Source organism: Pinus tabuliformis, chromosome 5_1 (genome assembly GCF_031772625.1).
Source record: "Pinus tabuliformis cultivar Carrire ecotype Pingquan chromosome 5_1, CPIR1, whole genome shotgun sequence".
Lineage (NCBI taxonomy): Eukaryota > Viridiplantae > Streptophyta > Pinopsida > Pinales > Pinaceae > Pinus > Pinus tabuliformis.
Window position 1 is genome coordinate 531249534 of NC_142305.1, and position 13864 is coordinate 531263397.

Here is a 13864-nt window from a genome sequence, read left to right on the forward strand (position 1 = left end):
GATCTTCAAATTCTATTCCATTGGAGTGGATAAAGGATTGCATTAAGCCATGCCAAACTTATTCAACAACTAACCAGTGTAATTATTTTGAGAGAGGAATATATTCTTTGGATGTTGAGTCACTTCAATGCCCAAGTGGTATTGAAGATGTCCCAAATCTGTCATCTAAAATCCTTTTTTCAACCCTTTCTTTATAAATGCAATATAGCATTCATTGTTCCCTTTTATCAACATATTATCTATATATACCACAACACAGACAATAGTTTTGCCAATTTTATTGACTAACAGAGTTCCATCACCAAAATTAAAGTGTGTGAAATTTAATTTCAAACCATATAAGGATTTGATGAGCTTGCATTCTTTATGTTCTTGTCCCTTCACAAAAAAAACCTTTTAACTGCGACATGCCATTTCTTTCAAATCTGCATTCAATAAAATTGCGTTCACATCCATTTGAAAAATTTTCCATCCACTCCGAGCTACCAAGGAGAAAAGAGTCTCAATGGTGGCCCATTTTGTTGCAGGGGTGAAAGTCTCTTCATAATCGACACCTTTCTGTGCAAATATTTTTGCCACAACCTTTGCTTTGTGCTTGTCAAGTGAGCCATAAAATTTGTAGTTGTTTTTTTAAACCAACTTGCATCCAATTGGTTTGGTTTCGAATGGAGGGTCCACCAACTTTCATGTTTCAGTTTTTACGAGAGCATCATACTCTCTTTGCATTGTTTCTTTCCATTCATCATTAGAAGTGGTTTCTTTAAATGAAGTTGGTTCACCGTTAGTAGATAAATTCAATTCACAATCATATGAAACACCCATATCATCAATTGAATCAAAACCATCTACATCAACCATATTTTGTTTGGTGGAACTTTTGGTCCATGTATTTCCAACCTCATCAAGATGAACACTTTCAAATGTTTTGGTGAGCCATTTTGGGGGACCTTTAAGAGATGGTCCAGGTTGCTAGACTGATTGAGAAGGGATTGCATCAAGATTCAACTTTCCAATCCTCTTAATCACATCACTTAAAGGGTCTTCTTGATCTGAAGAAGTGGCTAGAACTTCATGAAGGGGAAACAATGCTTCAAAAGGAGATTCCAAAGGTTGATCCAAGATAGGGATCCACCCTTCAAGATGTGGAATCTCATTTTCAAATTCATGATAAGTTTTTGCATGATTGAATCTATCCAAACAATAAAGTTGTCACTTAACACTGTTGCTAGTCTTGGAAGATTCAAGAAAAATAACATCTCTAGACAAAACAAACTTCTTATTTACCTAATCACAAATATGATATCCCTTGATGGTGTATTTGAATGCCCCAAGAAAATGATTTCTAACTCATTGCATCAAGCTTACTTCTTTCTTCCTTAAGGATCAAGACATAGCAGGTGGGACAAAGATCTTGAGATGCCTTTCCAAAGAAATGTGACCATACCACATTTCGTGAGTCTTATTTATGAAAGCACAAGATGGACATATGCTTTTGAGATATACTGCACATAGAACTGCATCATCCCAAAAGATCAACTTTACATTTTTTTAAAACATCATGGAGCAAATCATATTCAAAATAGTCATGTTTATTCTTTTAGCTACACCATTTTGTTGAGAATTGTATGAAATAGTAATTTGATGTTGAATCCCATGTTAACAAAGATAGTTTTCAAATTCATTAGAAGTATATTTTTTTTCATTATCAGTAAAAAGGGAGCCAATATGTAATTGTGCATTATTTTCAATCTACGCATGAAAACTTCTGAAAGTTTCAAAAGCTTCTGATTTTTTTTTTTCAACAGGTATATCCAACACATCCTGGTGTAAAGTCATCATATATCTATTTCCATTTGTAAAAGGAATATGCACATGGCCACACAATTCAAAATAAACCAGTGCAAATTTTCTACACGCTCTGGAAGTAGAATCATGAAATGAATATTTGTTATATTTTCCTACGATAAAAGCATCACATTGCTTTAGCTTCCTTGGAATAGTTGGCAAACCAAAAACACCATTCTTTTTCAACAAATAAAGATTATTATAATTAAGATGTCCAAATATCGCATGCCATAGAACACTGGATGGCAATGTACCTTTGTTGTACTAAGAAAGGTATGCAAAGTTCTATAAATGGGAAGATGTTCCTTGAAGGTTCAATGATATTTCCACTTCTACTCTAGTAATGATAATTATGTCGTCAAATGCTTTCTTTTCTCTACTTTTCCATCAACCATAAAAATACAGTGACCTTGTTGACGAATGTGAACAAGGGACAACAAATTTCTTTGCAACTCTAGAAGGTAGATTACATCCTGCAATAGAAAATCAGGAAATCCAAGCAATTTAAGCCTAACGTTGCAAAGTCTTGAGGGCTTGATATTTGAATTGTCTACAAAGTGCATTGCTTCATCAAGCAACCATGCATCTCTGCAAGAAGAAAGTGAAGTAAAAAACAAATCTTCAATTATTCCGATATTACAATGAGCAACAATGTAATGAGGAAATTCAAGAGCTTTACCTTTTGTTGGATCTAGTGTTTTATCTTTATCTTATTTGTGGTGTTGTTTGATCCTCTCTCAAGGGATTTTGCATGTTGATGCATCAGGTCCATCTTTATCGCAACAAATGTAGTGAAGATCATATCTTTCCATTAGAAGAAATTTCAACTTAAAAGTGCCCATGAAATTTTCATGTACATAATATCTAAACCAATCAAAATCGTCTAAATTTAAAAACAAGTGTGTATAAATATATGGGAGGGAAAATAAGAAATTAATTAATTAACTGTACTTTTTTGCTTGTCTTCTTACAAGTTTACTCAAATTTCAAGTGTAAACACTTGTTGAATGCAGAATTAAACAAGTACCCATTATGCATACTTTTGAGAAAATCCACATTGATAAAAAATTGAAAATACATTAAAAAAAACATGTTGAAAAATATTTTTTAAATGTATTTTCATTTTTTGTCAATGTGGGTCTTCTTAAAAATATGCATAATGGGTATTCATTGGATGTGAAATTTAATTATGCATCTAACAAGTGCCTACACTTAAAATTTGAGTAAGTCTATAAAGAGATAAGCCAACAATACAATTAATAAATAAATAAAAATAGTTTTATTATTTTCCCTCCAAAATTCATAGCTTTTATTTATTGTTTCCTATTATTTTATTAGTTTTCCTTAGGAGGCCACTTTTAGCTTAAAATATCTTCTAATGTCCTTGATTGTGTTTACCTTGTCTTTGAAATTCTTTCTTCCACATTCTCTTATGTTGCCTCGTCTTTTAAGAGAAACGAATTTACTAATCAAACGAGAACTCTAGCAAAAAAACCTCAAAAAAAAAATGAAAAAATGGCTTGAAAACGAAAAGTGCTAAGTTGGAATACGTGATAAATTTTCATCATTTTTTAAAAATGGAAGAAAAACCAATAAAAGCCAAAAGTGTTGACACAGGAATAATGTCTTTCTTTTTTTCGGGGTAAATTTTCAACATTTTTTAATAATGACGTTAAAGATAAAATATCATGATTCCGAAAAACCTTAAAATTCCAACGATTTTTAGGCATGACATTAAAGATAAAATATCATGTCTCTGAAAAATCTTAAAATTCCAAAGATTTTCAGGGATGGCATTAAAGATAAAATATCATGTCTATGAAAAGCCTTAAAATTCCAACGATTTTTAGACACGACATTAAAGATAAACATCGCGTCTATGAAAAGCCTTAAAAGGTGTTAAAGAAAAAAAAATTATAATAGTTTTCAACCATAACATTAAAGATAAAATATCATGACTTAGAAAAACCTTGAAATTTTGACAGTTATTCAACCATAAAAATAAAACTAAAGATCATGACTACAAAAAACCTTGGAGTTTTCAACATATTTCAACCATGACATTATGGAAAAATTTTATGACTAAAAAACTTTTAAAATGAATACTTAAATGAAAAGTCATTATATCAAGAGCAATGTCTTTTTTAAATGCTAAAAGTATAACCATTTTAAAATCTTAGTCTAAGACAACTTGACACATTGAAACAAAAATTTAAAAATCAACCATCAAATTGACACACAATGTAAGTGAACTCGACTCATTGTAATGAAAATTTAAAGATCAACCATGAAATTGACATTGTAGGGTTAAACTCGATCCATTATAACGATAATTGTAAAATCAACTATCAAACTAACAGATAATGGGTTCAGATTGCTAGTCGATGATCGACACAAAACTTGCAATAATAATAATAATAATATATATTAAAACACAAAAAATTAAAAAACATAACAAAAAAAATCAAATATACAAAAAAACACAAAAAAAAAATCAAACATAAAAAAATAAAAATAAAAACATAATTAACTTATAAAAGATAAAAATTTAAACAAAAAATTTAATATATAAAAAATAAAAAATATTTCCAAAAAGTCCACAAGATCTTGGATAGACAATGATCGGATGTCGCATTAAGACACTCCTTGTTGTGAATTCATCTGTTTAATTCCCACCCCGATTGGGATGATATATTGGACATGATGAAGATGTTGTTTTGCCAAGCTCACAAAAAAAATAATATAATAAAATAAAAAATTAACCCAGAAAAATAAATAAATAATAATTTAGAACAAAAAAACATTAAAAAATAAAATAAACAAAGCCTCGTGGGCCTTGGGCGGGCCAAGCCAATTCACGGAACTCCCCACTTGCCCAAGCCCGAGGCCCCGCATGCCTTAGGCAGGTGAGGCCAATTCTACACAATTCCCTACTCACCCAGGCCTGAGGCTTCGCGGGCCCTGGACAGGCTAGGCCAATTCCCGAAATCAACCTTGCCCACCCAGTGCAGCTCCTCGCCTACTTGGGCTCAAGGCCCCGCAAGGGCGAGATCGATTCATGCAGCTCCTCGCCCTCCCAAGCCCGAGGCCGCACGAACCCTAGGCAAGGCAAGGTAAATTTTTTTGTAAAATGTTTTTTTTTTTTTTAAATTGATTTTAATTTGTCTTTTTAATGTTATTTATTTTTTTATTTTAACGTTGTTGTTATTGTTGTTGTTTTTTTTTAATGGTTTTAATATATATATATATATATATATATATAATTGTATTTTTTTTTTCATGTTTCTAATTTTTATTTTTAAAGATTTTGTTTTATTTTTTTTAACATTCTTTTTCTTTATTTTTACTTTGAATCTTTTTTTGGAGGATAACAAAAAAAAAAAAAACTCCTAAAATGTCACCATCTTTAAATATAAAATTCATAAAATTTGTTATTGTCCAAAATATATATATTTTTTGTTGAGTTATTGATAATTATTTTGTGTATTGAAGTATTAATTAACGATATTTAAATATATAAAAAAACTTACCTTCAAAATATTAATGTTATTATTATTTTTTTAACTTTGGAAAAAATAAATAAATAATTTCATTATAAAAAAACATTGCAAAGAAAAACAAAAAAACACATGTTTGGAAAACCGTTAAAAACAAGCATCGTAGGACTAAAAACAAGAAGATGAATAAAAAAACTTGAAAAATTGTCAAATAATCAAAATTTAAAAAAGAATTGTGCATAATTAGGACATAAAATATTTGAATTGTCAAAAATATGCGTTAAAAAAATTGTTGATGTTTTTCAAAATCCGTATAAAAATCACCAACATTTAAAAAAAAATATCCACACTTAATACATTAGAAAATTTAAAGTGTGAAAAATAAATCATCTAAAAAAGGGGTTGATGCTACATCAACACTTTTCAAAATCAACATGAAGATCAAAATGTTCATATTTAATACATAAGAAAAATTCAAGTGTCGAAAATATGCTCCCAAAAAAAACGTATTTTGAATCAACACTTTTCAAAATCGGATCATTTTTTTACTACCTCAAAAAACGGGTAATCGGTAAAGCTCTTGTTTGATCGATAACTATGTTGAGAATCATGTGATTGATTCTTCCCTTTATGAGCAAATCACATTGTTTTTTCAAAGAACAAAGTTGATGTCTTCCTCTTTTTGAAAACTTTCTCTCATTTTGCAAACTTTTCCAACAAGGTGTCAAAAGTAGTCGCATTGAGTTGCGCACTAGCTTGTGGGGTTTCAAGATAGTGAGAGTATGAAGAATAAGGGGCCTTAGCAAAGGATGTGAGAAGATTGTCCATCTTAACTCCAATGACATCTACATATGCATGATGGCTCTAATCTCTGATGCTACGACCAAGAGGTCATCGTCTTTCAAATCAAGGTTGAAGAGTTTGACCATTAACTGAACAATTCTAATTCTGAACATCATATAGATCTTTCAACTTCTTCAATGCAACATAAGAATTTGTCATTACAACTATATGACAACTCACATCTTCCCTTTTAAAAGAAACAATTAGGGTACACGCTTTATTGTCCTTGTTCTTTCAAATAGTGAACACCTTATCTCATGTGGTTTTGGTGAGTACATTATTATCCTCTCCTTCATAGATACATTTCCATAAATCATTAAAAATAAAAATAAAAACATATTTGATTTTTCTATACCCTTCTTTATAATTCTCCTTGCCAATCAACACTAACCAACAATAAAGATAAGAAAGTACATCTTCAAAATATCTTTTACTTCCTAATAAACATTACTTGTTTGCTAAAAATTATTTGATTTAAGGTACATCTTCAGAATATCTTTTACTTCCTCCTAAAGATTACTTGTTTTCTAAAAATTAATATAATCCAAACCATCTGTAAACTCTGGCAACAAAAAAAATAATATATGTACAAGTTTTCCCTTCAAAAACATTAACAACAAAGTACATGACATCACCAAAAGTCCAAATGTGATTAATAAAAAATGGGAAATCGAACATTTCATTTTTAAATATCTACTATCTCATATGCATTGGATGCCATGTCAAAAAGTAGTATCACAATTTAATAAAATACTTTTATAATAATTAGATAATTAAAAATACTAAAAATTTAAATTCATTCATATATTATATGTAAGTTTTTATATGGAAAATGTTCGTGGTCCCGCACAACAAAATTCTATACATTAAAAAATCTCAAACATTAATTTAGTTTAATTTAATTTATTTTTTAGAATTTAATCTAATCTTAAAATTTAGAATTTAATTTAGAATTTTAAAATTAATTTTTTTAATAAAATATGAAAATTTAAAATAAATGTGATTACAAAGTTTTATGTTTAAATCTCTAACGTATAATTAACTTAAAAATTATAGCAATAATAATAATTGTCAAAATTAACCATATTACTCAATAATAATAATTGTTAAAATTAACCATATCACTCGAGTAAAAAACAGATCTCATTACCAATTTCTCTAAATATTAAAAATAAATAAATAAATTATAATTACCATTTCAAATGAAAATTATTTTTATATATTTAACCTGTATCGTGTCATTTTTATTTCTTTATGTATCACAAGAATACATAAAGAAATAAAGGTGTCACAATCATTCGTGTTAGCTTCATTTTCAAATCAATATTCAACTTTTAAACTTGTCAACAAGGCAGGCCATCTCTTCTTGTGATCGAGTGTTAGTTCCTCTCTTCATAGTGTGTATGAAAGGATGAAGAATTATAACAACCCGCGAGACTCTTTGTTATATGTATTGCATGAGTTAAACATTATAAATGTTTTACCAAGTTATATGACTTGGGAAACAATAAAAATCATTTGTCCATGTTAAACCTTGATTATGAGGAATGCATTTCTATAAACCATGAACACATATATTTTTGAAGTAAAGAAATCATTGGTCCATGTGAAACCTTCATTATGAAGAATACATTTCTATAGTAACTTAGGTCAATTGTAAAGAACTCTCACTCTTTCTTCATTTTTTCAAACAATTCTCCCAAATTTCTATTTTGGTTGTTGTAATTACACTACAATTCTCCCGGTAACATTTAAAATTTAAAATTATACCAGACAAAGTTGCAATCCCCACTATAACATTCAAAATAGCTATCACATTCAAAATTGTACATTGACAAAAATGCAATAGATAAAAAACACCCCAATTCCTATTTTATTTGTTGTAATTACAATACAATCCTCGTTACACTTTTACAAAACAGAGGTGCAAAAGATAAAATAAAATAAAATGGCATACTATCTTAAACTGTCCAATTTTGTAAACTAGGGTCGCTAAATGAATCAAGGCATCAGTTCTCATGTGAGTAAATTGTCACAAAAGTTCTTTTGACTTTTGTCTCCACGAGGTCCTCACTGTTCTTCTAAGTGAACCAAAGATGCATTAACTCCGAAAGGAGTGTCCTCATCTCCTGATCTTATTGTTCCTCCAATCGAAATCTCACACACTATGACCTTGTAGCAAAATAATTCTAAGGCATTTCCTCCAACGAGCAAGGTAAGGTGGCCAATGTTTCGCCATCATTTGTGTCTCCATGGACTCTATTTGCATTAGAATGATTTGAGAGTTGAGATTCCTGAGTTCGTCTTTGCAAAACCAAAAGGTTTCTATTTCGAGATAAAACGGAGTGACTTCATGGAACATTAACTTCTCTCCACCGTAAAGAAGGCCACCTTTTATGGCTGCTACATTGCTAGTGCCTCATCTGGTGTAACACCTTAGCTTGGATACTTACCAAACATTTCACAAACTAATTGTTGAACCATTCGCACCCGAGTCAGTCCTCCCACCCATAATACTCTATCTAACTACAATGGAGTCACATTAGCCTTCATATAACTCAACAAGGTTGCTTTATTCTTTTTATGAAATGACTCTAGCATTTCAATTTTTTATCGAGTAAATGAAATATTTAACTCTTGCACCAATGGCATCTACTGTGAACAAAGCCAAATTAATATCTGTCAAAGGGATTTGAATAAAGCTCAATCTTAACTTCCTCAGCGATTGCTGGCAACCTCACCTCTGCACAACAAGCGTACCTTTTGATAAATCGATGCTTTCATTTTTTTTGAATTTATGCGCTAAGTATTGCAATAGTGCATCACCAAAATCCTCACTGCCCAAGAAAGTATCACCATTTGTAACCTTTGCCTCAAAACACATTATTTGATGTCATTTCTATGGGCTTGGGCTCAAACACGTAGTCGATGTCACCAATCCCCAAGGAGTACATCCATGTAAGATTATTACCTCAATGGAGTTAGTCATTACCCATTGTAGACTAAGTTCAAAATACTTGTAGGATGGCCACAATGTAAAAACTATTCTTGTAACAGTTATGCCATTCCAATATTGCTATTTAATTTATCAAAGGCACTCCTTGAAATTATCTTGAATCTTAGCTACAGTTTCAAAATCATCAAGCATGTCCTCCACCTTTGTTGTAAACTTGTCACCTAATTTGCTCTTAACCTTTGACAATAACGTCCTCTTGTTATTAATACTTGAAGATTTATCAAATTACAACAGATATGTTATAGGAGCAATCTCATCCTTGTAGCCATGAGTGATTAAGGTCATCCAACATCACTGTTGATTTTGTAAAACCGATCCATTTAGCTCTCTCGTCATGTGCTATAATCCATTCTCGGATTTCTCCGTGACATCAATAAATCTATATTTATTGATCTTATGCTTGAAAAATTTACCTAAGTGACCCTCTATACTTGTATTTAAAAAAAATACTACAGTGCAAATATCCTTATACTTGGAAACAGTGTTCCACGAGGAAGCGTCCCCCAAAGCGGGGTGCTCACATCCCACATTTACCATGCACTCGGAATGATGATGCATCGAGAAATGTTTCCCCATATCCCCCTTTTGTGGAAACTTAGGGAGATGCAAGGGGAACGGTTTCCCAATGTGGGGGATGCATTTTCCCAAAAGGAGTGCTTGTGGGCCTTCAAAAGGGTTGGGCGTCCCACTAAAATTTTGCTTGAAACAATAATTTATGAGTGGGGAAACCTAATATTCAACCCTATGGCCCTACTAATACTCTGTAATTAATAGCAATATTAAATTCTTAAAGTAAAAGTGATATTAATAGTAATGTTAAATTCTTAATGATAATATTGCCACGTTTGTTGTTGATGGTGCTTTAAGTCTTTCCCTTAAAATACAAAACTACAGCTCATGGATCTTCAACGTCCTTCCAATAGTTTTCATTATGAAAACTAGACTTCACTTTCCCCATTTCCAGAAATGTCAGAATAGAAGGCACAAATTCCTTCTTTTGATAATGAAGATGCCATGTTAACCAAAGTGCCATAATTCTTGGAATATTTTAGTCCATGGAAAAGGACTACAAGTTACATTGAACTGGCATTGTCCAATAGTTTGACCAATTTCTCATCATGATTGTTTGTAACTATGATTCTTTCCTTCATCTCTTTGAATTGAACACTTTACAAGATTTGATGGTGGGGAATAACATCTTAATTTTTGTAAGCAACAATTGAATAGATTGTGTGAACCATGTAATACATTGTCAATCATTGAAGTAAAATATCCAATTAATTTAGTGCCAGAATTAATACTTCCTAGACCTTTATTCGTTGCAACAAACCTTGCCCTTTTTCCCTAGCCCTTTGTGGGATTGGAACACGAGGCCTGAGAAGCTTCCAACAATTTTATGCATCTCAACAGCGACATTTCTTCCCAATCCAACTCCTCTACAACGAAATCAACTTTGTCTATGTCATACTCTAATTGGTCATCCATTGTGGCTTCTTGGGCAGCATTAAGGGATAAGACGCACTAGTTTGTGAACAAAATTTGAACAGGCTCGACCTTATGCAGGTAGTCAAACCATAAAGGAACAAATATATACTCGTATACTTCCCATTCATCCAATGGCTTAATGCTTGACAATGAACAAAACTTCGAAACTTGTGCTAGTGCTCGTACCATTAGCCTATGCCACAACTCGCACAAGTTGTCATTGTCATGAAGCAAGGCACATATTAGTTGACCCTTCAACGTGTACAAGTTCCCTTCTCTCCTCCCAATCACCCAACCTGTGTTCAAACTAAAAGATCTTGACCTAACAAGTACTTGTTTGTCTCGAAAAAAACCCTCATTCCCCTTGTCTTCCATGCAAGGGGACCGTTAGAAGGTTCTTAGTCAACCCTGGAACATACAATACTTTTGTCACCTCAAAGGGATCTCCTGACTCTAGCTAAAACTAAAAGTCCCAACCCCGTCTACTGCACACTCGGCATTATTGCCAAGTTCTACATGTAGCTCCAAGTCTCCTTATGAAATGTTGGTGAACAAATCTCATCATCTTGTCATGTACTAATAAGGACCATTGTCCATGAACCATGCACCCTTGGCTATGGTGCCAAAAGACAAGACACCAGTGAGAATTCCTCAAACCTAGTGGTAAACTCATTGATATGTGAATCTGCGAAAGTTGCTACATGTACCTTACCCTTGCCCTTCTTCTAGTTCAGACATTAACTTGCATAGTGGCCAAGCTTGTGACATGCAAAGCACTTAACTTTTTCTCAGATCCTGAGGTAGTCTCTCATATGGAATTCTTCTTGGATTCCCCTTGCCCTTCTTTGCCTGACTCACAAGGGCAAGGTTCTCATCGCCATTGTTTCCACTAACCACCATGTAAAGACTCCTCTCAGAATCTCCTCCAAGATGAAGTCATCCCACAACCTCTCTGAGTTTGGAAGCTTCTGTCATGCCACAGTACTCTTAATGAAGAGAGCCCATGGCTTTGTGAAGCCATTCATGATCGTCCTCACAAGCTCCTCATCTGAAACAACCTCCCCAACTTTAACCAATTCATCATGGACCTATGTGATCTTGGTGAGATAATTTGCTACGATATCTAACCTGGACATCTTGGTGCTCTAGAGCTTTCCCTTGACACCATTTTTTTGTTGTGATTGTCACTCGAACACAACTTAGTTAAAGCCTCCCACATTTTTTCGGTTGATTGCTTTAATTTAAGATGAGGGCTCACATGGTCCTTTACCCCGTCCAAAATGATCCTCTTGACTTTGATATCCTATTGGTTATTGGTTATGGATGGTGTTGCTAATTTGCAACTCCTAGATCCCATTCTCCATAAACACTAATGTTATCCTCTCCTTCCAAGGACTATAGTTGGATGCAACCTCCAACAGGTCTTCAAACCTCAGCCCTGTTGCAACCATTCTCACAATTTCCAAATCAAATATTCAAACCCCCCAAAAAATATAATTGTTGGAAAATTATTTTGCTACTCCTTAAAGTTTTAGTGCTCTAATGCCATGTTAATTTTCTAATACTAGATTTGATTTGATTTTATAGCAATTTATTTTATACCCATAAATGTTTCACTTAGTAAAATCTTCTTTTGAAAACTTCTAAATATAAATACACTAGTATTTTAACTTTAAATAAAATTTGCAGCGAAAAATAAATATGAACTGAGTCACAAAGCACAACAAAAAATTACAAATTCTCCACTCTCAATTACTCAAGAAAATTAGGGCCTCCTTTAATAAGAAAATCAATATATATAGAATACACAAAAAATATAGCAATGGAACCTAGCAACTCAACCCACTTAGAAATTCAGCTTGCACCTATGCTTGTTGTTTTTCACAATTTGGCTCACCTGTAACTACTCAGCCTCCTCCCAAGTATGGGATAAACCCTCACATCCTCTCGAAACTCACAACTTGTCTGCTAGAACTCAGCCTCACAAGTGTCGGGCTCCTCATCCATGCAACACACCCTTGATCTCCATCACAAACAAATCTCAACCCTCCTCTTGTGCACTCAGCCTACAAACTTGTACTCCAAAATTCATGAGGGCTCACATGGTCCTTTACCCCATCCAAAATGATCCTCTTGACTTTGATATCCTATTGGTTATTGGTTATGGATGGTGTTGCTAATTTGCAACTCCTAGATCCCATTCTCCATAAACACTAATGTTATCCTCTCCTTCCAAGGACTATAGTTGGATGCAACCTCCAACAGGTCTTCAAACCTCAGCCCTGTTGCAACCATTCTCACAATTTCCAAATCAAATATTCAAACCCCCCAAAAAATATAATTGTTGGAAAATTATTTTGCTACTCCTTAAAGTTTTAATGCTCTAATGCCATGTTAATTTTCTAATACTAGATTTGATTTGATTTTATAGCAATTTATTTTATACCCATAAATGTTTCACTTAGTAAAATCTTCTTTTGAAAACTTCTAAAAATAAATACACTAGTATTTTAACTTTAAATAAAATTTGCAGCGAAAAATAAATATGAACTGAGTCACAAAGCACAACAAAAAATTACAAATTCTCCACTCTCGATTACTCAAGAAAATTAGGGCCTCCTTTAATAAGAAAATCAATATATATAGAATACAAAAAAATATATAGCAATGGAACCTGGCAACTCAACCCACTTAGAAATTCAGCTTGCACCTATGCTTGTTGTTTTTCACAATTTGGCTCACCTGTAACTACTCAACCTCCTCCCAAGTATGGGATAAACCCTCACATCCTCCCCAAACTCACAACTTGTTTGCTAGAACTCAGCCTCACAAGTGTCGGGCTCGTCATCCATGCAACACACCCTTGATCTCCATCACAAACAAATCTCAACCCTCCTCTTGTGCACTCAGCCTACAAACTTGTACTCCAAAATTCATGTAGCTGCACACTTTTCAGCTCTCTTAAGTCTTGAGTCTCTCGCTTAAGAAAATCACTCTCCCAAGAATAATGTGTCTTCACCTTTCCCTTGGGTTTCTTTTATATTTTCTCGTTGACCTAGATCTTTTGAGTGATGCATGCCTAGGATCAAACTAAGTTTTACTTGAGATCAGATCTAGATCACTTAAATAATTGAATTATCTATCCTTGGAGACTTAGTTGAATAGTAAACATTAATTA